The sequence below is a fragment of the Zalophus californianus genome, chromosome 17 (genome assembly GCF_009762305.2).
Source record: "Zalophus californianus isolate mZalCal1 chromosome 17, mZalCal1.pri.v2, whole genome shotgun sequence".
NCBI lineage: Eukaryota > Metazoa > Chordata > Mammalia > Carnivora > Otariidae > Zalophus > Zalophus californianus.
The window spans coordinates 41,966,294-41,982,611 of record NC_045611.1 but is presented as its reverse complement, the minus strand read 5'-3'; positions in this window follow the sequence as shown (position 1 = coordinate 41,982,611).

Genomic DNA, 16,318 nt, shown 5'->3' with positions numbered 1-16,318 from the left:
TTTGGAGGGGCGAGGGGATGCCGGTGTGGGAAGCCTAGGGGCCAAGGGCCCGAGGCAGGACTAGGGAGAGGCTTGGGGCCCGAGGCCCGGTTGGAGCAGAGGCAGGTGCCGTTGGGCAAGCAGGATGGGGAGTTTGGGTTTGACACCCCAAAAATAGAACGTCACTGCAATATGATTTACTCCGGGTGGGTGATCATTGATTTAGGACTCCTGACAGGTGTGCTATTCTGAAACCTGACAGAGAGCAACATTAAGTCCAGGAGTCCCCATTTTGCATTGAGCAATTGCATTTCTCTATGCCTGGCCAATTCTACAGCCAAAGCACTTTTACCCCCTGGAGGGAATCAGGGTAGATTTGAATTAACCAGGAAGCTCTTTGATTGCTATTTTAAAACTTCTTTCTGCTACCTGGCTTGACATAATAATTACCTGCCTGTGATTTATCTCAGGCAGATTATGAGCGATGATAAGGTTTGGGATAATAATTGAGTGTATCCAACACCTCACCTCCTCCCTCGTCATTCACTCCCTCAGGGCCACTGGTGTTCCCTGCCACCTTGCCAACAGGATGGCACGAGACAAGCATTTTGCAGCAAGTCTGGTCCGCTCCATACAGCACCCCACGTGGGCCAGCCCGACGGGGTCTGTCCACCTGGGTCTTGACCTGGCACCCTGGATGTCATTCCTTAGATGGAGACTCGGGGCCCAAGTGCTAAGCTAGGCCTCTGCTCGCTTGTGCCTTCACCAGATGTTTACTGGGCTCTAGCTGTGTGTCTTACTGTTTTGGGGACGTGTCAGTGAGAGAAACAAAGTCCTGCCCTCAGGAAGTAAGGAGGGAGAGTGGACGGGCAGAGAGCTGGCAGACACATAACCAAATTGAATTTCAGAAATCGTCACGAGCTGTGGAGGAAGTGCAACAGGGCTCAGGAGGGGCCCTCTGAAAGGGGGCAGTAGGGTACGACCCCAGGAGCCAGCAAGGAAAGGGCTGGAAGGAGCAGTCCAAGCAAAGGGGACACTGAGGGGTAGGGGAGGGCAGAATGAACGCCAGGGCCTCATAAGATGGGAAGTGAGGGGGAGGCAGAAGACTGGAGCTCAGAGCGGTGGGGGGAGGTGGGGGCGAGAAGAGTGATGGTCCTCCCTGTGCCCCCTGTTAGACTTTCCTGCAGCTGTGTGCGAATGCCCCCTCTTCTCCCAGAGAAAGGCCCCCTGGGAAGGGGCCGCGGTGCTGTCAGTAGGTATAGCCCAGGATGTGAGTTCAGAGGGTGAGCACCAGCACCATCAACGAGCCTTGGAGGCAGAGCTACATCATTGCAGGGCCCAGGGCTAAGAGAGAGGAAGGGAGGGAGGGAGGTAATAAGGAAGGGAGGGAGGGAAGCAGGGAGGGAGGGAAGGAGGGAGGGAGGGAAGCAGGGAGGGAGGGAAGGAAGAAAACACAGGGCCTCTGGCTCGAAGAGCAGGGAAAACTTTCTCCTTTCTTCCCTTCTTTACGTGTCTTGGTGGGAGTTTTTGTTTTTATTGTTTTGCTATTTAATGCCTCTCTCCCTTGGGTGTGGGGGTACTTGTGGGCTGAATGCAGATCCTCATGGGCCCCCAGGTCCCTATCCTGCAGCTCAGTGCCCAACCCTGACCTCCTGTTGCCTGTGCTCAGGTGCCCAGGGAGGCAGCCCCTCAGTCAGTAGTCGTGGGGTTGAGGTGGGCAGTAAGCATCTGGAAACCCATCCTGGGCTGTGGGGAGGGGGTAGAAATGGGGCACTCCAAGCCCTCAGGACACATTCCATTGCCACTTTGGACTTCACCTACAAAGCACAAGTTCAAGGATAAAAGTTATTAAGAATTTCAAGATGGTGGCCACAGAGATTAAACCCCAAGCACACGGCCTTCACTGAACGGGGGGCTCTGTGCGATTGTCCCGGCTGCACGCTGGAGGTCTTCATAAATTTCAAGGTCTAGGCCCCACTCCAGACCAATTTCAGGGGTGGGATCCCGGCATCATAATTTTCAAATGTGCAGCCAGGCCTGAGGACCACAATCCCAGTCTGCCATCACGGGGAGTGCTGGGAAAGCCATGGCGGCGGGGGGGGCGGGGGAATCTTAAAAACCCAGCTCTTAAAACCCAGACGGGAAGCGTTTCTGGACAATCATGGAGCTGACAATGAGGCAGGGTGGACAAGCAGCCATCGGATCGCCTGTCGTGTTTTGTCCCAGGCCCGGGGGCAGGTAGCAATGGGGAGGCACCTCTGTGCAGACAGGCAGATGGACCCCAGTGGCCCTGGAGAGAATGGGGGAGCGTTACAGCTTTTTGACGGATCTCTGTTAGAACCAGAGCCACCACATCCAAGAGGCTTCTCATTACACAGCAAGACTTTCGTGACGTTCGTGAGGACGGAATCACTGCCTGTTGTTCCCGTTCACATTTCCCAGGGACAGGAGCTTTGGCCAAGGTCTAGCAGGGACCTGGGTCCTCTGGCAGGCCGTTGTCTTGGTGGGCTGTATGGATTGCAAGTGGTTGTTCCTCTTGGAGAACGGGAGGGGAACGTGTCCCGGAGTCCTGACCAGTGGTGGAAAATGGCATCTCGGCAGCCAAGAGCCAGGCACTGCCCACGCTTGACGAGGGCAGGGTTTGGGCCAGGCTGCCCCACTCTGGCCAGCCACGTGCCTCTAGGAGTCACTGACTTCTCTCGGCTCTGGCGTCTGCATCTGTGAAAGGGTCACGCGGCTGCCAGGGAGGTCCTCCAGTCCCCTTCGGGAATTGCCTTGGAGCTGCAAAGAGCTTGCAAGCCACAGCCAGGCTCTTCCTGGGCATCCCTTGGCAGGGGCACTAGGACCGGGCCGTTTGGGTCCCTGCGGGACTCCTCTAGTGGGCAGGTTTTGCTGCAGAGCTCACTGCTAGGTTGGCCGAGATCTTATCACATCTCCACTGGGATCTGAGGCTCTCCCTGACCAATCACTTCCTCCCCTATTTTCTCCCACAGACATTGCCCCCAAGAAACCTGTTGCACCCCTCACTGCATCTCTGCATCCACTTCTTGGAGGACCCAAGTGGCCCAGATGACAAGGCTACCACGGAGCTGCAAGGTGGGAAGAACGGTATAGCATAAGTGAGAACGTCAGGCCAGGAGGCACAGCTCCTGCGGGCGCCGTGGCACAGGAATGGAGTGGACGGCACTGCCCGGAGTTGCACCTTGCACCTGCCAGACACCTCGCGGGGTGCAGGTGATGCGAGCTGAGTTGGATTCTCTGAATCGAAGCACATCCTTTCTTCTGTATCAGAGACTAAAATGCCCCCAAACCAAGGAGCCCATGAGCAAAGGTATGTTTGTCCCCAGTAGTAACTGGCCCTGTCTGGAGGCCTTCTGAGCCTCAACCATGGAGGGTCCTGCTTTACCGAGAGTTTAGCCCGAGTGCAGATACATCTGGCAGGTGCCTGGGTGTCCAGCAGCTGGTCATGGTGATGGCTAGCCTTGGAACCCAAGCCCAGGAGCTCCCAAGGAAAGATGTTCTCAGTGCTATCCCAGCATGGCCGCGGGTCCACACGGGAGCCTGGCCTCCTCCTGCCCGCACTGTGGGAGCCCAGGGCTCCCAAGCCGGAGACCTTGAGTCATGGCTGGCTGGGGAAGCCCGTCGGATAAAAGGGCCATGCCTTTTGGCGCACGTGGTCAGTTGTGGATGGGGCCACGGGCCAAGGTGGGGTGCGGCAGGGGGTGTATTTCTCAACTAAGTCTGAGGAGGCCTGGACTCTGCCACCAGCTTCCTGCGTAGCCTGAGAGAGGTATCATTAGCCCAGCCTGACCTCGTGGATTTATCCATGAATGGCATAATGTCGTCTCCACTCCTTGGTTTTCAGAGACATTGTGAGGGGCCTGGGGGTCAAGCAGCTGCTGGGCTAAGACCGGACTGCTGGGTGCTGGACCTATGTGGCCACAATGCCCCAAGGGGCCTATTGGCTCACGTGCCATGAGCTCACAGGGAGGGAAAAGAAAAGAACAAAGAAAAATCAACCTGCAATGTCCTGGCTCTAGGACCAGAATATTTGGGGGTTGTACCATTTATCAGGACGGGGAAGTGCAGGATAGAGGGGGCAAAATCTGGAGTCCAGGTTGGGGCGTTAAAGAGACTGGGGCAGCCTTGGTTCTGCATGCTTCCCCACATCCTCTTCTAGTACCTGCGCTTGTCCTTGCTGGGCAGAAGGCTCGGTGCCCCAGAGTGGGATGCAGCTGGCTCCTCCCCCTTGCTTCAGGGGTAGGACATGACCCAGACCTGGCCAGTGAGAGGACCTCATTCCCTGGGCCACCCCGGTCGGTTCCGGGATGGGCATGCGGCCCAGGCCAGCTGACCGAGTCCTCCCTAGGACTTTGGGGAATGAAGTCCTCTCTTTCTATGGGATGACAAGCTGGTATGTGGGAGTAACTTTGGACAATCTTGCGGCCTTCCTGGCTGTCACAGGGAATCAGCCTGCCCAAAAAGGAAGGCAAACACAAGAAAGCAGAGCCAAGGGTGGGAGTTAGACTCCTGATGCTATTATCGGGACTCTGGCATCCAGCTGTACTTGATGCCAAGACACACCTTTGGACTTCTAAGTTGTGCAAATCAATGAGTTCCTTTTTTCTCTCATTCTACAAACGATACTTGAACAGTTAGTCAATGCCCCGTACCGCACTGGGCACTGTGAAAAACAATGTGAGCGAAACAGACGTGGTCGAGCTCTTCAGGGGCTTATGGTTGATCGAGAGAGCCTTTCCCTTCCCGCCCCCCTGACCATGACTCAATAGGAGTTTGTCAGTTGGATCTTTGCAAGAGACGTGGACAACTCTGCAGATGGTGTCTGTGAGAGCAGTTTTATGAAAATGCAGAGACAGTCTACACGTTTGCTTGTGTCTACTGATCCTCAGTAGAAACTGAAGGCAGGCGTTCACTTGCAGGTTGGTGAGAATGACTCTGGCGAAAGTGCAGAAATCCCCGCCGCTGTGTAACCTTCTGGTGATCAGAATTGGAATGGGGGGCAGTAGCGGGGGGGGGCCAGGGCTCGCAGGTCCCCACCAGTGGATCATCCCCTGAGCCGCCTCTTTGGAACGATAATTATCCTGGTTGTACTCTTGACAAAAGGAACTTGGGAGATAATTTTTTCAATGTTTAGCTTTTTAATGATGAAGATCATACCAGCACATTAGCGAACGTTTGGAAAGCAGAAAGAATATCCCTTATAATCCCACAACCCTAATACAACCATGGCTGAAAATATTATTTGGGGACCATCATGGCAGAGTCTTCGGTGTTGGTTGCTAAGCCCATGTGATGTGTTCATTATTCCATTCAGGGCTGGCCCTGATTCTGGCTACGCTCCACGACTTGAATCTTCCGACAGGAAATGTGGATGGCCCAACTCTGACCCCCGGCCTGAGTATGGGGAGGGGACATCACCCCACACAGGAAGTCACATGTCTCTGGGTTGGGGAGAGAGTGGATAGGTGTGTGCTTTCTCTGCACACCCTAGAGATGGCTCTGGGGTCTATGCAAGTATCCTGGAATGAATCTCTTGTTTCCATCAGGGTCCCCTCTGCTCCATGGGCCCTTTGGCAGGTGAGTCCCCTGATGTCCCGGTGTGGACGTCACACCCCGTTGTGGCTTTCTGGGAACCTTGCTGAGTAGGCTCACAGCCCCCATCCTTGTTACCAGAGGACTGCCCATGGTATCTGGCTTTACTGCATCCTGCTCTGGGCCTGGTCACCCTGTGTCCTCCTCCACAGTCTGAAGGGGACTCAACTGAAGCTAGGAGAAGGGAGAAGCGATTTGCATAAACCACGGTGGGGACATGACCATCTGCGGAGTTCAGTGGCTTCCCAAATCACACTGCATGCCCAGTTCAGGCATACGCTGTCCCCAGGCACACCCAGCCACCCTTCCTTCCCTCCATAGGCAGGGATGTGTGGGGCATGCCAGGCTCTCTGAGGCATGAGCAGGAGGTACTATAGTTCACACTCACAGTACTGGAGCTAGGGCTGCAAGGAGCAGGGGGACTTATCTTCGCCTAGATAGGGGACCTGATCACCAGAGATCGCAAGTGAGTGGAGGGGCAGGGCCAGGCTTCAAACCCAGGTCTCCTGACTCTGAGCCAAGTGCTCACCCATGGGGAGGATTGGACAGAGGATGTGTCTGCCGGAACATGGGTGGGGGAGTCTAAGATTCTTTATCTCAGGCCCTTCCATACTCCCGAGATCTTCCCTGCCTGGCCCTCTCCCCCATAGATCTGTCTTATCACCCAGGGTGATGCTAGTGTGAGTACCAGCAAGAGGGCTGGGTGCCCACTGAGCCCGAGCTATAGCGAGGGAATGGTGGTCCCCAAAGTATATGTCCACCTGGAACCCCAGAACGTGACCAGATTTGGAGTAAGCGTCTCTGTGAATGTTCCTAAGTGGAGGGTCTTGAGATGAGATCATCCTGGATTTAGATGGGCCCTAAATCCAATGATGAGTGTCCCTACAAGTGACAGAGGAGGGGAGGACATGGCCCAACATGCGGGGATTTGTTCTAACAGCCCTAGGAAGTCAATACACCAGGGGCGCCACTTAGGGGCGGGGGCACTCCCTCCTGAGCGGACTCGGCCAAGTGCAGCGCCTGGGGCCTCAGACCCTCATCAGCAAGGCAGAACCAGCCTGTTCACGTCCTGCCCCCTTTCCCTCAAGAATAAAGAGCTGAGGATACACAAGAGCAGTGGAGCCAAAGGCTAGGTGAAGGCCAGAAAGACAGATCTTAGTAGCCACTGCAGTAGGAGAAAGAGCCGCGGGTTTAACCGAGCTCCACTGCTCTGCTTGTGTGGAGGTGACCGGGCATTTGGCGTGGGGACGGGGGGGCTCGTGGGGAGGGCCAGCAAGCAGGGCTGGGGCAGTCTGGGAAGTGAAAATCGGCAAAAAGCAGGTGGGGGTTGCTAATGGGAGCTTATGGAAACAGGCCCCTATCTTCCCCCAGAAACTGAGAGCCGGGGTCCTATCCTCAGGTATTGGCGGGAACAAGGGGCACATTTCCAGGGCGGCCTTCAGCTTTCCCAGGCAGGAAGCGAAGGGAGGCTGGGCTGCACAGGGATAGGGCCTAGAGCTGTCAGGAACCACGCTAGAGTGGGCTCAAGTCTCTTAGGGCAGGGTGTCATGACTTCGTGCTGAAGCTGCAGTCCTTAAGGGCCAGGGTGGAGGCCTAGCTGAGAAGGGGGCCCAGAGAAGCCTGAGCTTAGTCGAAGAGAGAGTCTCTGTCAAGGAGACGAGGCAGATACGCGCTGTGCCCTCCTGGTGTGCAGTTCTAGTGGGGAGACAGACAGCAGGGCTCACAGGGAGTGTGGGATGAGGAGGAGAAGGAAGGGGGGGAGGGGGCACAGAGAAAGATGGGGCTGGAGCTGAGCACGGAAGGCAGGAGGAGGTGTACCCATGTTTGGGGCCCCACGCCCAGAGGCCTGACTCAGTTGGGGCTCGGTGTAAGGTGGGATACAACATTGTTAAAAGCTCTCCAGGCGGGGTGCCTGCTGGCTCAGTTAGTTAAGCGACTGCCTTCGGCTCAGGTCATGATCCTGGAGTCCCGGGATCGAGTCCCGCATTGGGCTCCCTGCTCAGCGGGGAGTCTGCTTCTCCCTCTGACCCTCTCTCTCTCTCATTCTCTCTCTCAAATAAATAAATAAAATCTTTAAAAAAAAAAAAAAAAAGCTCTCCAGGCAATTCTAACATGCAAGACTGTCCTGCCGGACACCTCCCTGCTTTCGCCTAAGAGTAACATGGCACCCCCGGAGTGCTGTGAGCCACCGGGGAGGGACAAGATTAGATGTCTTTTAGTTAAAGGATCACTGAGCAGAAGCTGGGAGAGCCTTGTGGAAGGTTCCAGCGATATCCCTGGTGAGAGAGAGAGAGAGAGCGAGGGAGCTTGGTCCAGGACAGTGTTGCTGGGAAGGGGCAGGAATTCCAGAAATTTTTAGGGGGAGAGCTAGCAGCGTTTGGTGACGGATGGGATGTACCCATGAAGGTGAGGTGACACCAGATTTCTGTGGGGACAGCTGGCCACAGGGTCACTGAGATGGGGAATAACATGGAGGTCAAGGAGTGGCTGCTTGAGGCTATTGGTCTTGCCCGAGGAGTCCTGAGAGGCATTATGATCCCTTTGGGCAAAGGAAATGGAACCAAGGGAAGAATCTAGCCTGGAGATAAAGCTGCTGTGTTACCAGCACGGGGGCGGGGGCGGGGGGGGCGGAGGGGCATCAGATAGAGGAGGTGAGGTCCTCAGCAGAGCCCTGGGAGGCCCGTGATGTGAGGGGGGGTGCTGAATCTCCACCGAGGGAGGGCAGGTGGCAGACAAAGCAAGGGAGAGTTTCAAGAAGGAGGGAGGGGTCCCCAGGACCATATGTTGCCAAGAGGCCAAGTAGAGCAAAGGTGGAAAGGCACCAGACAGGTCTGGGGAAGGGGGCGGGGGACAAGGAGCCTGGGCTGGGCTGGTCTGGCCTCCTATCCGCACCTCTCAGCACCTAGGTGTTGGGGTACAGGGTGGCTCTGGAGGCACAGAGGGACAGATCCCCGGCAGGATGCAAATATTCAGCCGACTTGAAAACGAACCTGGCAGTTTAGGTTTCTTCTCCTTCCCTGCTTTAGTAAGAGCTGCAAACGCTTCCCTCATCTTCCTCGTCCTCCTACTGGAGGGCAGCCCCACCAGTTACCTCCACCTCTCACTCAAGTTTAGCAGGCATCCCGAAAAGTGCATACATCCTCAGTGGGCGACTCCCTGTGCGTTCACGAACTGAAGACGCCCACGAGACCACCCAGATGAGCTAAACCCAACATCGCTGGGCCCAGAGTTTCTCCTGTGCTCCCTCCCAGGCCCTACCAGCCGCGGGTGGCCATTATTCTGACTTCCCACAGTTTCGATGAGGTCTTGGGTGCCCTTTTTCATTATTTTCCCCATGGATTTTGTTTGTATTCTATTTTTTTTTAAATAAACAGACCATACATCCATTCATAAGCTCCAACAACCAAAGTGATCTAAAAGAGGGCGCTCATTGAGAAGTCTTGCTTCTTCCCTGTCCCTTGCCATTCCCCCTGCCATATAGGTGAGGAGCTGGCAAATTTTCCTGTAAAGGGCCAGGTACTAAATATCTGGGGCTTGCGGGCCCTGTGGTCTCTGTTGCAACTGCTCAGTTCTTCGGAGTGTAAAGCAGGCATGGAATCATCCAGCATACGCTCTTCTGTGTCTGACTGATCCCACTCCTCACTGTGCTTCTGAGATTCTTCCTCTCCTTGGCATGGATTCCACCATATGAGAACACGACTTTATTTATCCAATCTGTCGTTGGCAGGCACGTGGGCAGCTCCAGTCTGTGGCTATCCTGAGCAGGGCAGCCGGGAGCAGGTTGGCCCGTGTCTGTGGCTGGACGTTCCCCCCGCCGGGGTAAGGCGCACCCAGGAGCGGGGTGGGCCGCATCAGAGGTGAGCCGTGTGTTTTAAGGTCGCAGAGAGATGGCTTCCTTTTCTGGTTTCATGGCTCATCCAGGCTGAATGTGAAGATGGAGCCAGGATTTGGGGTAAGGGGGAAAGGGACAAGGAAGGTGAGGAGGCAGGGCCCGTGGGCTGCCTTCAGGAGGCAGGAGCAGAGTGGACGGATGTGGACCCAGTGGGGAGCTGGTCGTGAAGTTGGTCAGAAGAGAGGGCACCCTGCCCATTACCACCCCTGACATCCCTCATGTGGGACCCTTACCCCGCAGTCCCCACCAACGGATTTGGGGAGGACTCTGTCACAAAGCTCTCTCTCAGTCTTGACTTTCAGTCGGCGTCAACCAGGGAGTTTGCGAAAATCCCAGGATCCTGTCTCCATTCCTGGGACTTCTGATTCAGCTGATCTGGGGGGGGGGGGGGAGAAGCTAGGCACTAGCTTTTAAAGACTCTAGGGGATTCTACTGGAAGCTGAGGCAGAGCATCAGGAGGCCTCGTGTAGTGGGTGGTCCCTGAGATCACAACAGATTCCCAAGAATCTAACTGCCCAGTGAAGACCACCCACCCACTGGCAAACGTGTCAGGCATGCTCTCAAAAGTGGACTGGAGCCAAGGAACGTGGAAAGGGCCTCACTGGAAGAGTGGGAGGCAGCTCTCCGAACTTGCTGAGACCAGGCTGTGGGAAGGACCCAGGGGTACAGCCTCTGCCTGGCGGTCCCACCGGTCCTGGACCTACAGTCAGAGCCTGCCCCGGCTCTGTGGTGCTCCTGCAGCCCGCTGAAGCTTTTCTGGCTAAGCTGGACCCTGGGCAGGGCCCTGGCCTGGCCACGCCCGGGGCCTGCATACCTAGCAGCCCTCAAGAGAGAAAGGGTGTTGGGGTGCTGGGCAGCCACGGTGACAGTGCCCCCATGGGCCCTGGCAGAATGGAAGGGCCTAACTGGGCAGGATTGATACCCCCAAGTGGACGATAGTCAGAGCCTACCCATCATAGATCTTTCTTACCTTCTCTCCGGTGGTCCTGATTCTGCAGCTAGCACTTAGAGCCCCAGAAACATGGAGCCCAAGTGGGCTCTTGGCTGGGTCCCCAGGGTCCAGTTTGGACACTGTTCCCTCTTGCTGTGGCCACAGTTGGTATTTTCTGGTTGGGGGTGACAGCCCCCTCAGTGAGCTGGCTTTGAAGTCGTTCAGGGTGGAGCAGGTTTCCTGGAGTCCCCTGGGCTTTCCAGAAGGAGGATGAGACACGTCAGTTCCCCTGGGAGCCCCGGTGCCCCTCTGGGGTCTCTGGGAGGAGTGGTCAGGCAGGTGGGCCTGAGGGGGACTGCCCAAGAGCAGCCTGCCCTGCCTTCCCCCAGCCCCCACTCCCTCACTCCCCTCCCCCTCTCTCTGGGCTCAGGTGCTGGGAGCAATCTCGGAATCCATGGAAACCACAGAGGAAGCTGGAAATCAGAAGGGAGGAGGAGGCTGAGCTCCTCTTGCAAATCCTAGGGAGGGGGAGGAGGGAGAGTCCGTTCCTTGATGAGTAAATGCCTAAAACCCCATGTCTGTTTCACTGGCAGCCAGTCCACCAATGGATTGGCTCCTCATTTCCCTCAAGGGCTGTAGGCACAAGGGCAGGAGGATTCTTTCTTTGGGAGGAGCTAGCAGGCCCTGGGTTGAGGAGAGAAAGGATGGGGAGCAGGAGTTGGGGGACTGAGGATCAGGTAGTGGTTGGTGTGGTGGAGATGGGGGTCGAGGGTCAGGGGGCAGTGGTGGTGAGGTTCCTGGCAGAGGTGGAGGCTGGGAGATGGTGGTCAGTAGGGAGGCGGCAGAGTCTGGCAAGTGGGGTGGGAAGTCACAGCGGGGGGCAGGGGTGGCAAGGCGGGGTTGGCCACGTGGGGTCTGGGCTCCCATGAGCCAGCATAGTCACCCCACCCAACAGCCCCAACTACCCAACTGAAGGAGGGAAGCTGAAGCTTTCCATTTTAGGAAGGCTCTGTCTCTACAGTTTCTCTGTTCGGCCCCATTTACTCATGGTCCGTGTTTTGCCTCTGAATAAGCCAAAGAAACTCCGATCCCACTTCAGGGGGGAAAGCAAGGGAGTTAATCATTCTCAGTTTTGTCCTCGGCCCCAAACACCTGAGAACACCTAAGAAGAGCTAGATCCTGAACATGTTCTAGGACGTTAGCTTCAAATAAACCTCAGCTGACGCTGGCCTCAACACCCCTACTTTCAGTACTTTATGGAATAACTCCTACTGTTCGCATGACACTCGCCTTTGATGGGACCCTACCCTGGAGGAACAGGTACCCTAGACCCTCTTTTATTTGTTTTATTTTATTCTATCCTTAAAGATTTTATTTATTTATTTTAGAGAGAAAGAGAGAGTGAGTGAGAGTGCACACACATGTGCAGGGAGAGGGGCAGAGGGAGAGGGAGAGAGAAACTCAAGCAGAATCCTCACCGATCTCAGAGCAGGATGCGGGGCTCGATCTCTTGATCCTGAGATCGTGCCCTGAGCCAAGACCAAGAGTCAGATGCTCAACTGACTGAGCCACTCAGGTGCCCCCACCCTAGACCCTTTTCTAATATAAACTCCCAGCCCCAAACAAGGATGAGACTCAGTCTCCTTTCCTTTCCTTTCCTTTCCTTTCCTTTCCGAGTCTCCCAGACACTCCCTCTGCTCTTCTCTACCTGTCACACTATTCGATAAACTCTGTTTTCACTTTCCGTGGCTCGAGTTTGATTTCTATTCTGCGTGAAGCTGAGGCCCCTCTTGGCTGGTCCTGTGGGACCCTCCCCTGGGTTCTCAGACCCATGCTGTGTGCATCACATCTACTCTCTTGGCACTGGCCTGGAATGCTCTGCCCATGATCCTTGTAAGTAAGAACAAAGCCTTTTCCTTCAAAGCATAAACCAACCAACCTCCCTTCCCTGACCAGGTCTGACTGGGACTCCGGAGCTGGAAGTAGGGCGAGCACGGTCGTGGGGACGGGCCAGAGTTGGGGTGCAGGGGACAGCTGGGAGGCTCCAACAGATTCTGGATTAAAACCAGCTCCCCAGTTTGCAAGGGATTCACACACACACACACACACACACACACACACACACACACACACACACACACACACACACACAGGCTATGGCACCTTCCCGAGATAGAGATTTTCTTTTTTAAAGTGGTTTTATTTATTTTTGATGACACAAATGACTGATTATGTCCTCCTTTCTAAGAAATTAGACCACTACATAAAGTTCCATTCTTTTTTGATTTCTTCTGCAGTGCTCTCCCCCACTCCCAGAAGACAACCTTTGGTTTATCTTCTTCCAGACCTTGTAAGTGCTTTTATAACAAAAACGTGTCCACAGAGAATTCATAGAACAGTCTATTGTTTCATGGGTTTGTAAACATTAATGACATAACACGGTGTGTGCCGTGCTTCCGACTTTTCACTCAACAAAGTGCTGTTGGGACTTCTCCGCGTGGATACCTGTAGATCTAGGACATTCCTCCTAACTGCTCTCACAGCACGCAAGCAGATGAGAGTTATGAACTCATGGATTGCTTTCCATTTTTCACTATCACAAATAATCCTGCAGTGAGAGCACTTTATATCAAGGTTTATATCTCCTTGTGCTCACGCGGAGGGGGAGCCTCAGGGTAGATCATGAGCATTGCAATTATGGGTCAGAAGGCTGAGTTTTAATTTTTTTGGTTTTAATAGATATTTCTAAAGTGCTCTCCAAAGTAGCCACTCCAATTGATTTCCCCAGGGGCCTTATAACGTTTGTCTCGGCAAGCTCTACTCTGTGTCAGTCTTAGAGTGGAACGGAGGCGCTAGCGGGCTCTCTGGCCAGGAGGCTGGGGCCCCGTGGGTACCACAGGTGCCCTGACCAGGCCAGTCAGCTCTCTGGATTAGGCCGTGGGAAGGGCGGGAGGGTGCCTCATGGGCAGGCGGGAAGATGAGAGAGCCTCACTGCGGGGGAGGAAGGAAATAAGCATGTGGGTGCTGGAGGATGAGCTCAGGACTGATGGCCAGTGCCTGTGCCTCATCCCTGGCGGGGCAGCTGACAGGGCCCCACCTCAGCCCACTAAATCAGGATCTCTGAGGGGTGGCCTGCATGCTACCTTCTCTCTGCAATGCCCTCCCCCCCAAACCACACCGGAGGAGCTTGGAGCTTATGCAAGCTGGGTGGACCTTCCCCGGAGGACTTGCACCTCACAGAAAGGGCCCCTGGTCTTCACATAGCAAGTATCCCTTCATGACAGAAGCGACAGAGCCTGCCCTTGGTGCCAGTCCCAAGCTAAAACTGACTTTCTGGGCAGCCGGTCCTGTAGACTGGAGTTCAGGGAACAACCATGAAGGTTCAGGAGCTCTCCTCCCCTCGGTGTTGACCACCTCCTCGCTCAGGCAGATGTGGTGCCCCGTGGCAATGTTCAGTCCCTTCTCCTCCCAGAGCCCTGTGAAGTAAGGCCTAGCTGCCACTCCCACTCCCAACAGGCACTGGTGCTGAGGCTGGGGGTGGGGGTTGGGGCGATGTGGGGGTGGGGTGGGGAGGGAGACTCCTGGTGCTCAGAGGGCAGACAGCTGGTCCTGCAGGCGAATTTGTGGTCTGTTTCCACTGTGAGCTGATTTCCAGTAAATTCTCCCTCAAGCCCTCAATATTGATCTCTGAGATCGGGAAATAAAACTGTGACTTTCCCAAAGACTGTTCAGAAAAGATGGGGAGAGGGGCGCCTGGGTGGCTCAGTTGTTAGGCCTCTGCCTTCAGCGCGGGTCATGATCCCAGGGTCCTGGGATCGAGCCCCACGTTGGGCTCCCTGCTCGGCGGGAAGCCTGCTTCTCCCTCTCCCTCTGCCTGCTTGTGTTCCCTCTCTCACTGTCTCTCTCTCTGTCAAATAAATAAATAAAATCTTTAAAAAAAATAAAAGAAAAAGAAAAGATGGGGAGGGGAGCGAGGCCCCGGCTGGCTCATCACCCTGCTGGTGAACCTGACGTCTGAGGCCAAGGCCGTGTTACCATCTGGACTGAGCACGGCAGTGGCAACTTCTGGGATATCTATTAATCTTTGTAAAAGATGCTCAGAATATAATGGCTGGTGCTCGGAAGTGGAGGAGGGCGCTCAGCTTGGATAGTCCCAACCTTGGACTTGGGCAGGTGTCTCAGCAGCAGGACCCTCATCTTCAATGAGCAAGGCTGATGGAGGGGCGAACTCCCTGCTGACTGTCACTTCTCAGTTACCCATCCAGGCCACCCAGGTCTAAGCCCATGTCGGGTGCACCCCACGCCAGTCTTGCACTGGGATGTGACCGTGTAAGCCACGTCCCCAGGCTAGAGGGTCACTGGCTTTTGGTGCATGCATTGTTCCATCGACATAATCATTTCCATTTGATTGGCTCTAGCCCCATCTCTATGACGTGGGCCCTCCAGTCTCCTTGAAAATCTCTTCCAGGTGTCCCCGGGGGTCTCAGAAGGATTCTTACAGGGGCTCACAGAGTCCTCCCACTTCCTGTGCTTCAAGTCTGCTGCCCAGGAAGCCCCACTGATGGACCACGTCCCTGCACTACCATTGCCCAGCCTCACGTAGCCATGCAGCCGTGGGGCTCTGCTGCCCCTAGGGTCCCCAAGATAGTGCAACCACGCGGTGCTGGGACAGAATCCACGTCCCTGCGACCTTCTCCAAGCTGAAGCTGGGCTGTGCTCCAGGCAAGGGTGAGGTGAAGGTCACACTTCCCTCACAGGGCCCCACAATAGTGTTGCTCGAACCCTGCAGCTCCCAAAGTTCCTAGTGCCAACAGCCCCTACGGCGTCTGCCCCCAGCCTCAGCTCTGGGCCAGAGCCCCAGGCTCTCTTCCCTCTGCCCTGTGTTGGTTCTAATAAACTGGTAGAACAAGTCACTCAATGTAATGGTTCCAAGCAATCGTTTATACAGCTCAGGATTCTGGGGGTCGGCTTGGCTGGTCTCTGCTGGACTCATTCATGAGTCTGCATTCAGCTATCAGGTTGGGTAGAGGCTGATCATCTAGGCCAACCTAGCCTATATTATATGTCTGCTGGTTGGCAGGCTGTCCAACAGGCATCTTACCCTCCAGCAGACTAGCTAGGGCATCTGCACGTGGTGACAGGGCTTCCAAGAGTGGCGAGAGGGTAAGCTCCAGTGGGTGAGCATCTTCCAAGGCCTCTGCCTTTGCTGATGTCTTATTATCCAAGGTAAGTTGCGTGGCCAACCCGGATTCAAGGGCTGGAGAAATTGATGCCACTTCTAGGTGGGAGGCGCTGCAGCATCACTAAGCAAGAGCGTGGACGCAGCAAGAATTTGAGGGCAATCTTGCAATCTATTATATGTCCTTAGCCCCTCTCACAAACCTCCTGGCAGAACCTCTTCTCTACATGCAAATCCATGCCTACATGCAGAGCCCTGCAGACTGAAGCTCCAGGAAGGGCCAGAGGCCCCGGGGGCGGCCAGGAACACCCTCCCTGCAGTTTTCCCCACTCACTCAGTTTCCCTGCAAGATGCTCTTTCACATCCCTGCATTTGGCTGGACTGCCAGGCCACATGCAGGGAGCCCAGGGATGGTTCAATGTGGTCAGGCAGCCCCAGGACCCAGCCAGTCTTCTTGAAGGGAGTGGGCACTGGCCACCTGGCCTTGGGGTTATGGACTCACTTCTTTATGTCAAAATTGCTCTGTAGGTGGACAGGGCTGAGAGTGACTTCACAGGGCATGTGATAAGGGGCCTGGTCCTTTTCTGATGCCCCTACTTCTCATTTGACCATTGACATAAAGATGGTGGCCATCAGGAGCCAGGGGTTGTGTTGTGTCTCATAGGACCACCCTATCTCATCTCCACAACAACCCTCCAAATTCAGACCCATCACCCCCGCTTCA